The sequence below is a fragment of the Quercus robur genome, chromosome 8, assembly GCF_932294415.1.
Source record: "Quercus robur chromosome 8, dhQueRobu3.1, whole genome shotgun sequence".
NCBI lineage: Eukaryota > Viridiplantae > Streptophyta > Magnoliopsida > Fagales > Fagaceae > Quercus > Quercus robur.
Window position 1 is genome coordinate 41,003,223 of NC_065541.1, and position 13,286 is coordinate 41,016,508.

Consider the following 13,286-nt stretch of genomic DNA (forward strand, 5'->3'; position numbering starts at 1 on the left):
TATGATGCTTCAACTGATGATAGGGATCTAGATCTGGGCAGAAGCAACCCAAATTGGGGCTCTGAATCCGAACTACCACCAAACACTGGTCCAAACTACATCCGACTCCAGCCTACCTTTTCTTTTTTCTTTTTGGGGGCCATTGTGTCCAACCAACTACTATTCTATAACTTAACTTATCTCAGTTTGAATACTGTCAATTGTCAACCATGGGATTTGTTTTAGGTTCAAATTTTCTGAGATTATTTTTATTGTAACTCTATAGTCACAAAATATATGTTGATAGTAGATATAAGTGATTCGATACTGGTCTAGCTAAAATCCAATAAAAACTTCTTAACTCAATTATTGTCAATTGTGTGCCGGAAGCACTACTCATTTTTAATATTTTTTTTATTTAGTGATTGGTTCTACTTTGCTCAATTAATTAAGTTTATTGTTGAGAAATTCGAATCTCATCTATACCAAAAATTGATTGGTATCTTAACTTAATGATATTATCAAGAAGTTGACGTTATTGGTTGAAATTCTATCATATCTATCAAAATGATGATAATAATAATTTTTTCTTTGGAATAAGTCTTAAATCAATTTCGCTGATACCTTTGTTGAAGTTTAGCATGCTATAAAGTGAGAGGTCTAATGGATCTATATTTTTTTATAATTTTTTTTTCTCTTTCTTATTTTTGTTCAAGTGAGAAAAACAAAATGTCAATGGATTGTTAGTTTTTCTAGGAAAAAAGAGTGCTGAACAATGCGAATGAAACAAGAAAACAAAGAACTTTGTTAAAATTTTAGCAAGTTCACGCCATATGGTTGAAATTTGTTACCCCTTCACGATTTATATCAGTACTAATTAATAATTAAATTTTAGTTAAAATTTATTTGAGTCCATAGGTAAAATAATTTTTTTTATCAACTTATAATAGTAATTAGATTTACAAAGCATCTTATTGCTCAAGACCCTTGGCATGCTATTAATGTAGCAGAAGAGGAAGGACGACAAGTCTGGGGTTAATTCTTTCTATAACAAAGTTAATACTTCTTCTCAACTCCCAAGTGCTCAAGTTTATGGTTTCACACATCACTAATTACGTACAATTTCTAATAATTATAAGACAATTTTTAAAATTTGAGCCCCAATGGTTCCAAAACCTCAAACCCCAATGCCCTCGAACCTTGATCTATTCCCGCCCACAATTGCTTTGCCCAATTCACTATTAACAAATATTTATGCCCAAGATCTTAATATTCGTGTACTCATGAAGATCTTGTAACACCAAGACCTAATGGAAGCACACATATACATAGCACACTCAAGTCTCAAGACATAAATTTTCTTTGGGTAAATTACAAAGTTAGTCCTTATACTTTACATCATTTGTTAATTTGGTCCCTAACCTTTCAATTGTGTCAATTTGGTCCATAACCTTTTTAGTGTTATGTTAATTTGGTCCTTACCGTTATCTTTTAGATAAAAAAAATCTGATGTGTAATAAAAAGTGATTTTTCATGCCACAACATTGCCAACTGTACCGCCACATCTTATTTGTTGTATGTATGAAAAAAAAAATAAAAATAAAAAAATAAAAACCCTATTTTTGTATTCACACATGATCAGATTACCCTTCCCTAAAAATTTCTAAAATTTATAAATCCCTAAATCTTTCTTTGTCTATAGTCCACATCTCCATCTCTAATCTCTTCTCCCTCGTCCTCACGTTCATACCCCCATTATCTTTCTTGCAACTTGGAATTTTCAGTTGCTTTAGCATTGACCATGAACAGATTCTCCCTCTCCCACTGTGAGGAGGATTTCTCATTCCACTCCATCAGCAACAGGGAAAATCCAGAAGATGCACAAGTAATTGGTCATTGCATCCTCCAAACATTACTCAAATAATTAAATTGGATTTGTTCAAATTCTACAGAAAGAAATCGATGCACCATATATTTAAAAGAGCAAAAATCTATCAAGACTATGCAATGTCTTCCCAGCTTTCTTCTTTGCTTCTGATGATTGGTATATCACAGATAGCAAACCCAAATGGTCTTTTAGAAAACAATGTCAAAGAACTGTATGGCTTAAATTATGCAAAGAGTAAGCATCCAAAAAGAACAATTTTCAACCTTTTGGCTTATAAGACTCAGAAAAATCAATCTCCATCCTTTAGGCCCAAAAAATAAATTCACACCCAGATTTTCAGCCACCACAGAAGCAAATTCCAATCTCAAAATACTCCTAAAAGAATTCCTCTCTCTTTCATTATGATCAAGAGAAAGAACTTATCTGCTACCTTTTGTAGAGATCCTAGTTATTACTTCTGAGTTTGGTACTTAAAAAAGGGTCCACTATCCCCACCATTCATAAAATATTATCACCTTTGATTCAGAAAGACAGTTAATTATTTCCCAATATTTTTCACCTTCGATTTAATTAAGGTTTTCTTTATTCAAAGTTGCTGGAAGAGAGAATGCACCAGCATCCTCGTTGTTTACAAATATTCAGGTTTATGAGCATGAGGATGAGGGAGAAGAGATGAGGAGATGTGTAATAACGAGAGAGAGAGAGAGAGAGAGAGAGAGAGAGAGATTTTTAGGAATTTTATAAATTTTAGAAAGTTTTAGGAAAGGTAATCTAACTCAATGTGAAATTTGGGGTAATCTAACACATGCCCCATGCATGATGGGCATAAATTTAGGCCAATTGCGCATGAGTTTTTTTTTGAAAACAAAAGGGTTTAAAGAAGATTATTCTTGATGCTCTCCTTAATCCGGACTATGTAAATCACATTGTGTCGCCCTTGCTGGATGATTGCAGGACTTTGGCCAATCGGTTTCGCCGAATCTGTTTCAAGCACTGCTATCGTGAGGCGAATGTTTGTGCTGACAAGCTGGCTGGGCTTGGAGCAAATCAGTCTTTAGATTTCACTGTTTTCCAAAGTCCGCCTGTGGACATTGTAAACTTCCTTGAGGAAGATGCTAGTGGGATGTATCGTTCCAGGCCTTGTACTGTGAACTCTGTTTCTTAGTTTTAATGTTATCCCTCTGTTTACCAAAAAAAAAAAAGAAGATGAGGATATATTTGCTAAAGCTCGAGCCATACTTGTTGCCCCTGAATATAGTATCTTCAGCTTCTACACATTTGGATTACCCAATAAAAAACATCTTGTTGCAAATTCGATCTTTATTTGGCCAATTCTGTTGAAGAGGTTCTCCTAGATGACTTTTCTCAAAGTTGCTATTTTTTCTTCTTTTTTTCAAAAAAAAATCTGTCAATCCATACTTTCATATGTTCCTAAAAAATATGATGACACAGGTTCCATTCTCTCCATGCTCATCATGGACCAATATGGGAATTCTATTAGAGAACTTTCTCAACTCAAGTACAAAGGAGATAAAATTGGGGCTTTAAGTCAGGTCAATTCGCAAACCCCTGATCCAAAAGAGTGCTTCAAGGCTTAGGTGGCTGCTGCTTTAAAAGATTTAACTAATGCTTCTCAAGAATTAATGCAAGCTGAACAAGAACGTTGAAAAGCACAAACCGAAGTTAACAAATGCCTTCTGAAAAAATAAAGCCAAGACATATCAATCGCTCCAAAAGAAAGGAGAAATATCAAGGCTCTTTCTAAATCTGCAGAATTTGACTTTCTCAGTGGCCTACATTGCGTAGAAATTAGAAGTATTTGGAAATTCATTCCCAATGTATTAGACCAATTTCAATTCCGAAATTATATCTACACTTCCTTCATATACAACCCTTCCTTATTTTAAATTTTCTTCTATATACATTCATTGCACTGTGATCCATTATTTTAATCACTAATGCCCATTTTAACCATTCATTTGGCCCCTGGAAATATGCATACATGCATATCTCAAAATTTTTTATGTTAGTAAGCCAATTCATTCATGCTTGGCTTATATAATTTTAAAAACTTGCCGTTAATGGATATTGGATCTCGCATGCTCATTGCCACCAATATCCATTAACTTATAAGCATTTCCATCAAAGACCTCGTTGATTAAGAAAGGTCCATCCCAATTAGGAGACCATTTACCAAGATATGGATCTTTAACCCCTACAGGCAAAATAACTTTCCAAACTAAATCCCCAATAGCAAAAACATTGCATCCTAATAATCTAAATGAGTCAATTCATTTTGCAATGTAACCCTCATTGATGCATCATGGCCAAAAACTAAAGAATATGGGGTAGTGTTTATGCTCAATTCTTTTGGAAGTTCTATATGCCCATAATACTTCAAACAATAAGTCGTCCCAACTTGTAGGATTTCTAGCCACTACTTTCCTCAAATTATTCTTGATAATCTTATTAGTGGCCTCTGCTTGACTATTTGCCTGTGCATAATATGGTGTGGAATTCAAAATTCGAATACCATATTCTTGTGTGAAGCCTTTTATTCTGGTTCCATTGTCCACTGTTATAGATTGAGGAATTCCAAACCTATGGACTATCATTTCTTTTATAAACTAAATAACATCAAACTCACCCACTTCCTTATAAGGTTTTACTTCAACCCATTTTGTAAAGTAATCAATTGCAGCGATTATGAAGCAATTTTTCTTTCTTGAGATTGGTCTGATTTTTCCAATTAAATCCATTGCCCGTCCTCTAAAGGGCCATGGTTTTATTATCACATGAAAATCTGAAGCAAGAATCTTAGGAATTGGTCTATGTTTTTGGCGTTCTACACAACCTTGTGCATATTTAATGCAATCTTTCAATACACTTGGCGAATAGTAACCATATCAGTGTATCAACCATTTCATTTTTATATTTGATTAGTGTGAATCACATATGCCTTCATGGACTTCTGCTAAGATTTGCTTTGATTCATCATCACTTATGCATTTCAATAGGATACTGTCAACTCCTCTTTTGAATAAAGTTTCATCTTGGTCTCCCATTAAAACAAATTTCCTAGCTTTAAGTTTTAAAGCATTATTTGTACAACCACTTGGGTTTTTTAAATAATCAATGGTTGAGTTTCTCCAATTATTAACTTAGGTATAAAGATGAAAAACCTGGGTCCTTAATTCCCTATCAATAACTGATGGGAGTATCCTTCACGCTTCTTATTCCCGTTTCCAATAATATCTCTAATTTAATGATCAAAGCCTTATACTCAACTTGACTGTTAGAATAATTTCCTTTTAAACTTAAAGGCCATTTGAGTTTTAATCCACATCAGAGATTCTAAAATCACACCAAAATCTGCCCTATATGTGGTACGTGAACCACCAAAATTTAATTTCCAAGGGGCTAAAGCAACAAACATGGTTTCGTTTATATCTGTAAATTCATCGCATGGATGATCTGTGAAAAAATCAGCTAATGCTTGACCTTTTATTGCTTTTTGTGATACATAAACTAAGTGAAATTCAACTAAAGCTAAACTCCATTTACCCATTCTACCATGCAAAATAGGTCTAGATAACGTATATTTTACTACATCAGTTTGTGTGATAATATAAGTTATATAAGAAAGCATATAATGTCTTAACTTAGTAGCTATAAAATACAAAACCAAACATAGTTTTTCTATCATTGAATAATTTAATTATGCTTTATTTAATAATCTACTTAAATAAATAAATAAAACAGCCTATTCAAGGCCCTTATCATTGTCTTGAGCCAGCAAAGTTCCAATAGAATCTTGAGTCGCAGATATATGTAACTTTAAAGGTTTCCCACTTCTTGGAGGAATTAACACTAGTGGTGTGGACAAATATCTCTTAATTGTATCAAAGGCCAATTGATGCTCTTCATTCCAAATAAAATCTTCATGGTCTTTCAACCTTAATAAAGGAGAAAACACCTTGGTTTTACCTACAACATTAGAAATAAAACTTCTTAAAAAATTAACTTGTTTCAAGAACCTTTGTAATTATTTTTTATTGGAAGGAGGTTTAGCCTGCATGATTGCCTTGACTTTGTTTTGGTCTATCTCAATTCCTCTATTATGCACAAGAAAACCTAGAAAATTTCCTGCTTGCACTCCAAAGGCACATTTAAGAGGATTCATTTTCAATTAATGTTTTCTCATTCTTAAAAAGGCTTTCTCTAAGTTTTTTAGATGGGTATTAAAGTCTTGAGATTTAACCACCACATCATCTATATAAACTTCCATAAACTTCCCAATCATGTTATGAAAAATTAAATTCATGGCTTGCTGATAAGTCGTACCAACACTTTTTAAGCCAAATGGCATTACTACCCATTCAAATGTTCCAATAGAACCTGGACATCTGATGGTAGTTTTGTGGACATCCTCTTCTGTAATGAAGATTTGGTTATAACCTGAATGCTCATCCATAAAAGACAATAGTTTGTGTCCTGCCACTCCATCTACCAATACATCTGCAATTGGCATAGGATACTCATCTTTGGGTGTTGTTGTATTTAAGTTCCTAAAATCTATTTATACTCGTAATTTGCCATTTTTCTTAAGAAACTAGAACTATATTAGAAAACCATTCTAAGTAACTGGCTGACCTTATGAATCCTGCTTGCAATAATCTTTCGATCTCTTCTTTCACTTTCAAAATAACCTCATTCGCCATCCTGCGAGGAGATTGTTGGTGTGGAAGGTGCTCTTTCTTGATTGGAAGTCTATGCTCTACTAGTGTTCTGTCTAAACCTAGTAATTCAGTGTAATCCCATGCAAAGCAATCCTTAAACTTCTTCACAACAACCAACACTTCATCGAATTGTTCTGGTGTAAGGTGACTACTAATATACGTCACTTTCTTTTCTTCTTCAATTCCAAGATTCACTTCTATCAAAAGGTCTGGGATTTACTGAGAGAATTTAAACCAATTTTAACCTAGTTTCCTATCTCTCTTTCTTCTTCCAATACGCAATCTGCGAAGAAAATAATTTGTTCTATTTTATTCTCAATAGTATAACTTATTACTTTGTCTTCAGCTAGTTTAATGGCCCTTAATTTCCCTAGAGTAAGTGAACTACTCATCACTAACGGGTTCCTCAACTATATATGGCACTTGTGGCTCTACGATGTTATCATCAAACCATTCCTTGCCAATTTCTTGGTTAATAACATCTTCTCCAACATAACACGGTTGTTCTCCAACCATTTCCACCCTTGTTGGCTTGCCATTGTAATCAAACCTTGTCAATTTCAAAATTCCAACATTTTTGTTATATAATTGAGCATCAATTGTATTATTACATGCTTCGAATGGCCTATTATCATTCTTCACCATCTCAATAGAATTATCATCATTCCAAAACATTAGGGATTGATGTAGGTGTTGGAAAAACTGGTTTTGCATCTCATACAAAACCCACAACAGAAGTAACACAAGGATCTACTTCATTCATGAGAGATAACATGTAACCTTGAATTCTAGAACAAAGAAAAGAAAGCATACTTTGGTGTAGTGAAATTCAAAAACAAGACTTAAGAATACCTTCAATCTTCATCCCAATTCCACATGTGCCCAAGATTAGTGATCTCTCAATTAGTTATTATGTACGTTGATTTTCCTTTGGAAAAGTTTATTTCCAAGATTTTGTAAAGAAAAACTATTTTCTCTTCTTTTAATCATACATACATTTTAACTACCTTGGCAATTACTTTATATAATAATTCTTATTAAATAAATAACTGATTATTTAATTGGGTTAGCCTTTTGGGCCAGCCCAATTGGGTTTAAGTGTGTGGCTTGGGATGAGACCTAAGGGACTAATAAGGCTCTATCTCCAATGGGCCTCAGACTTATCTGTCAATTCTTAACAAGTCCAAAGTTACCATTAACTATAGAACAAGTACCACTATGGAAATATAATTGCACTCTAGGCCTTATTAATAAATTATATCCCAAGACTCTAATATGATATCATTTGACCCCTCCATGAAATCTCTATAGTGAACAAAGTCATAATAAGCTGTTACTTTGTAAACAACTATTTTATTCATTAAGTACCCAATTTAATCTTTTAGTTATTCATATTTATGAAATATAATTTCATAAAATATGAACTTAGTAACTCTTTACTAAAGTGGTCGGCCCTAAATAACCAATTCCCAATAAACTTATCTTAAGGGGATATTTTATGTCTTTATAGAAAGAGATTATGGATTTCATATTGAGAATATGTGTTCCCTCAAAACTACGTGTGATTACCCAACATATTGAGGTTTTGACCATTAAATTAGATCTTACTCCTGATATATCAAAGTAACCTACATTTCATGATCGGGTTCACTATCCTCTTAGGATTGAGAGTCTATGAAATTAAAAGTCATGAGATTAATTATTCAGGTGACAATTGTTAATTGAATTACATAATCTCACAGCGATCTAGCTCAATATGTTTTACACACTTAAGACATATCAATACATCAACTAGAAGTCTCTATTTCCATGATCAAGACAAACCATCTTAGTAGATGCGTTATAGTTTTCGCAAATGAAATGCCCAATTTCATCACCGACTATGAATTATATTTTGAGTTTACAAGGAACTTGTGATTTATATATTTTGTAACTAAATTACATAAATCACATACAATACATCTCAAGGACTATGATAATGTCTAATTAGTTCATCTACAAATAGTCTCATATAATTAAACAATTTAATTATTTATAACATGCCAATAAATTGGATTTTAGGGCACAAACCCTAACAGTAGGGAGGAAGGGATCATCCAATTTGAATGTATCCATTCCTTTCCTAGTAAGGCATTATAAGCTGCCTTAGTATGAACAACAAAGAAGGCAACATTTGTAATCTTATGCCCCACCTTTAATTCTATAGGTATAATACCTTTAGTTTTAGTAGATTTGCCAGCAAAACCAATGACTAAAACATTTGAATGAATTAAATCTGCCTTTGTTTTATTGATTTTTTTCAACATTCCCTAAAACAAAATATTAACTATAGCACCATTATCTACTAAAACTCTATTAATAGGTATTCCATTAGGGATGGCGAAATTCCCCCGACCCGCGGGTACCCGACACGACCCAACCCTAATGGGTTAGGTTTTCCTTGACCCGTGAAACACTAGGGTCTGGTTTGGGTTTTAATTATGAAACCTGAGGTGTGGTTATTAGGAATACCCGCCTCAAACCCGACCCGTGTAGACAAAATTACAAACCCCCCCCCCCCCCCACATATATATATATATATACCACTTATACCAACCCTTACCTACCCTTTTCAATTCTTCTCTCAGGGTTAGTCGCCCATTACCCTTACACTCACTCTCATTCCCCACGCCTCACCAACCCACCCTCACTTTCACTCTCTCAGTCCGCCGCCTTCCACACCTTCAAGCCCTCCTCCTCCCTGTGTCTCCACCTTAACGTCAAGGCTAGCTCCCCCTCTATGGCTCAATCACCGTAATTTGGGTTCTTCATTCTCCACTTTTTTTTTTTTTTGATAACTTTGGGTTTGTTACTTCATTTCCTACATGTATTTTTGTGAATTGTGATTGTCCAATTAATAGATTATCGTTTTAATGCAAGTTTATGTTAATTTTAGTGTTAGCATATTGTTTTACGATTAACATGTCTATTTTTTAAAGACGGATATATGAAATCCAACCAAAAAACTTCAATTGCTAAACATTGAGGCAAAACTCTTTTCTTTTTTCTTTTTTTTTATTATTATTTAAGATTGGGCCACAAATTAAGGGCCTTTAGATTAGGCCCTAAAGTGGCATGGTAGGGTAGGGCCTGCGAGGCTCACAAGGGCCCAACGGGGCAGGTTGGGGGGGGGGGTTTATTAAAAAAAAAAACCATTTAGTTAATAGGGCGGGTTCGAGTTTTGGGGGGTGGGTGGCGGGTCAGGGTTGGGCATAAAGAAACCCGCCCCAAACCCGACCCGTTGCCCTTCCTATATTCCATCCATGTAAACTTTAATGAATAAAGACTTCACATGTTGTGACATTCTTTTAGATGGTTTCTCAAAAATAATTTTACCTAGTGGGAATTCTAGCTCCACATTTGCTTTTGGTTCCAAATTCTCCATTATTCATCTGTTAGTAGGATATGACATGCCCCTCAAGCATTTGAGCCTTCAGAATTAAAGTCTTCATCTAAGGTAATGTTCTGTTTTTCCATAAACTCTATTGGCAATGTGACCACATTACATTCCACATTGCTAGAATTTTCTTTTCTTTGTTCCAATTTGAGTTCGTCTCCAAACTCATTGAATGCTTCCAAATCATCCAAGTCTTCAATATCCTCAAGGCCTTCCATCATATCTACATCTCCAAATTCCTTCAAAAACTTGTTTCCTTTTATCTCCTTAACTGGAATGATCAAATTCATTCTACCTTTACTTTTTTCTTCAGTATCTAATTCAGCCAATTACTCCTCTTGCGTCTCTTTTTCTTTAGATATTTCTTTTCCTTTTATTTCATTTTTTGGCCTTCTTGCAATGTATACAGTGACTGTGTTATCATCCATTCAATCAAACCCCAAATCATTTGTACATCTCTCTAATTTCTTGTGATCTTGTCGCACTAGTTCTTGGTTCCCTTTTTTAGGTAAATCCTGAACTATTTCACTTTGTGCAAGTTGCTTTGGCTCAAACATTTCTTTGCTGGATATTATTGTCACTTTTGGCTCTTCACATACTCATTTCATTTTCTATCAACCGAATAGCACTCAATGACGTCTTCACATATTTAGAAGTTCATGTGCCTCCTTTTTGCTGTATTTCAACTTTAATCTCTTTCGCCTTGTTAAGGTTAAGTGGTGCATCATCAGAACTTTCAGGAGTTTGTCTTGGGTCTTGTGACTTATACATTCGTTGTCTAAGCTAGTGTCTCCTTTGGGTTCTTGTCATTTGTGGAAAATATGGGCTATATCCATATTTAAAATGAAGCTTTTTTGGTGGTTTATCACTAACGGATTCCATGGAGTACCATTTATTTGGCTCCCCTACTAGAGGTTTGAAGGTGCGAAGTTGTTTTGGCCTCTCTACCTTGAAAACACTAATTCAACTTTTTCAAGTTCAACAATTGGCCTAGAATCAATATCACTTAGAGGAGGGTATATCCCAACAGCCACTTTTCCAAAAACGCATACCATTATGCAAATACAACGCTCACATAGGCAATCATCTTCATCAAAATTAAAAACTTGATCATTTGAAAAAGAATTATGCCTTTTTAAGGCTTCTTTATATTTTATAAGTTGTAGGCCTTGGTTGTTCTACCATTTTAGCCTTTCCCTTGTTTGTTTGGACATTCTTGCCCTGAAAGAAGTTTTCTTTACAATGCAAGCCATATTTATTTACTCGCATAGAAGATCCTTCATTGATTTTCAATCTCTTCATCCCTTGGGTGAGGTGCAATGATTGTTTACCCTACACGTTAACACATTAATATACATTAAACTTTGAGTTCTCATCATTTTTGAAGCTATTAATCAAAGATTCAAAATAAGCTGAAATCATATTTAAATCTTGCAAAGGTGGAAAGGGATCAATATCCACTTTCATCTACTCTTTAAAATTTTTAGGGAATTTCAAGATTCCTCTTTCAAATTTATCTTGAATAATATTCCTAAAAGTTACACAATCTTTTGTTTGATGTGTAAAAGCATTATGCCATTTACAATAATTCCTACCACGTGTTTTTGCCTTTATTGGGATTTTGTGTCTGCCTACCAACTCTATCAACTTGGCCTCTAACAACCAATCATAGATTTCATTAGACTTCTCTATGTTGAATGAGTAATCCCTTATAGGTGCCGAGAATTTATTTGCTGACTTAGCCTTAATTTTTTTCTTATCTAGTGCATCACATACTTGGGGATTATGACCTATTAACTTTGCAATGTCTACTTTGTAATTAGGGTCATGAAAAGAAGTCCCATATGTAAGATTATTCATGTTTCTTTCTTCTTTAATGAGACTCTCATACCTAGAAATCCCTATCAGACAATTCATATAGATCAAAGAATGTCACCCCTTCGAATTTTTTTTTAAATTCAAAATCTAAACCATCTACTGCAAACTTGACATATTCTCTCACTAGGAGAATAATTTGACAATGCATGTGGGCTCTTTTAAACCGCATGATAAATTGTTCTACAGTTTCATCTGGCCTTTGTCTTAATCTGGCCAAATTAGCAATTGACACTCCCAAATATGTGTGAGAGAAATGTGTTTGGAATTTGTCCTCTAATTCAGCCCATGAATTTAGAGAATTAGGAGGTAAAGATGCATACTAGGCAAATGCCTGTCCAGTCAAAGAGCTTGGAAATAGCTTCATGTTACAATTTTCATTGTTTGAGACCTCCTTGCATTGTATTGTGAATCTAGACATATGTTCTAGTACACTCTTATCATCTTAAGACTTTAATACCCATCTAAAAAACTTAAAGAAAGCCTTTTTGAGGATGAGAAAACATCAATTGAAAATGAATCCTCTTAGTGGGAGTACATGCCAGTCCTTACAAGAAAAATGAGGAATAATAGCAATTAGAATAATTCATATTTCAATACACTTGGCCAATAGTAACCATATCTATTTATCAACCATTTGGCAATGGCATAGCCAAAAAATTTGGTGCAAAATCTTGTCTCGCAAGTAGTTCGCTCCATTAAAGATGGTTCCATTGTCCATTGTTATAGATTGAGGAATTCCAAACAAACGTCTCTTCTATTAAGAATCCCCCAAGAATGGAAAGTATCCAAGATTCTATTGGAAGTTTGCTGGCTCAAGACAATGATAAGGGCGTTTTTCTATCATTGAATAATTTAATTCTGCTTTATTTAATAATCTACTTAAATAAAAAAATAGTCGATCTTGAATTTTGAATTAAGATATCAACATATTGTGATTACATTGCTTGTTCCCTTATTTTTCTTAGTTGCCACTACTTTCCTCAAATTATTCTTGATAATCTTATTAGTGGCCTTTGCTTGACCATTTGCCTGTGCATAATATGGTGTTGAATTCAAAATTCGAATACCATATTCTTGTGTGAAGGTGAATGGGTAAATGGAGTTTAGCTTTTGATGAATTTCACTTAGTTTCTGTTATCATAGAAAACAATAAAAGGTAACTGCATTTGGTCTACTATAAATAAAGATTAAGATATTATCACAAAGGACAAATGGGAATAAAAAGTGTGGAGGTTTATGGTGATTCACAATTAGTAATTACACAACTTGTTGGTGATTGGACATTTCTTAATCCTAAAAGAACTTCCATATTTTGGACATTCTCAAATAAAGGATTATTATTCACTCCTGGACCCATTCCACTAAC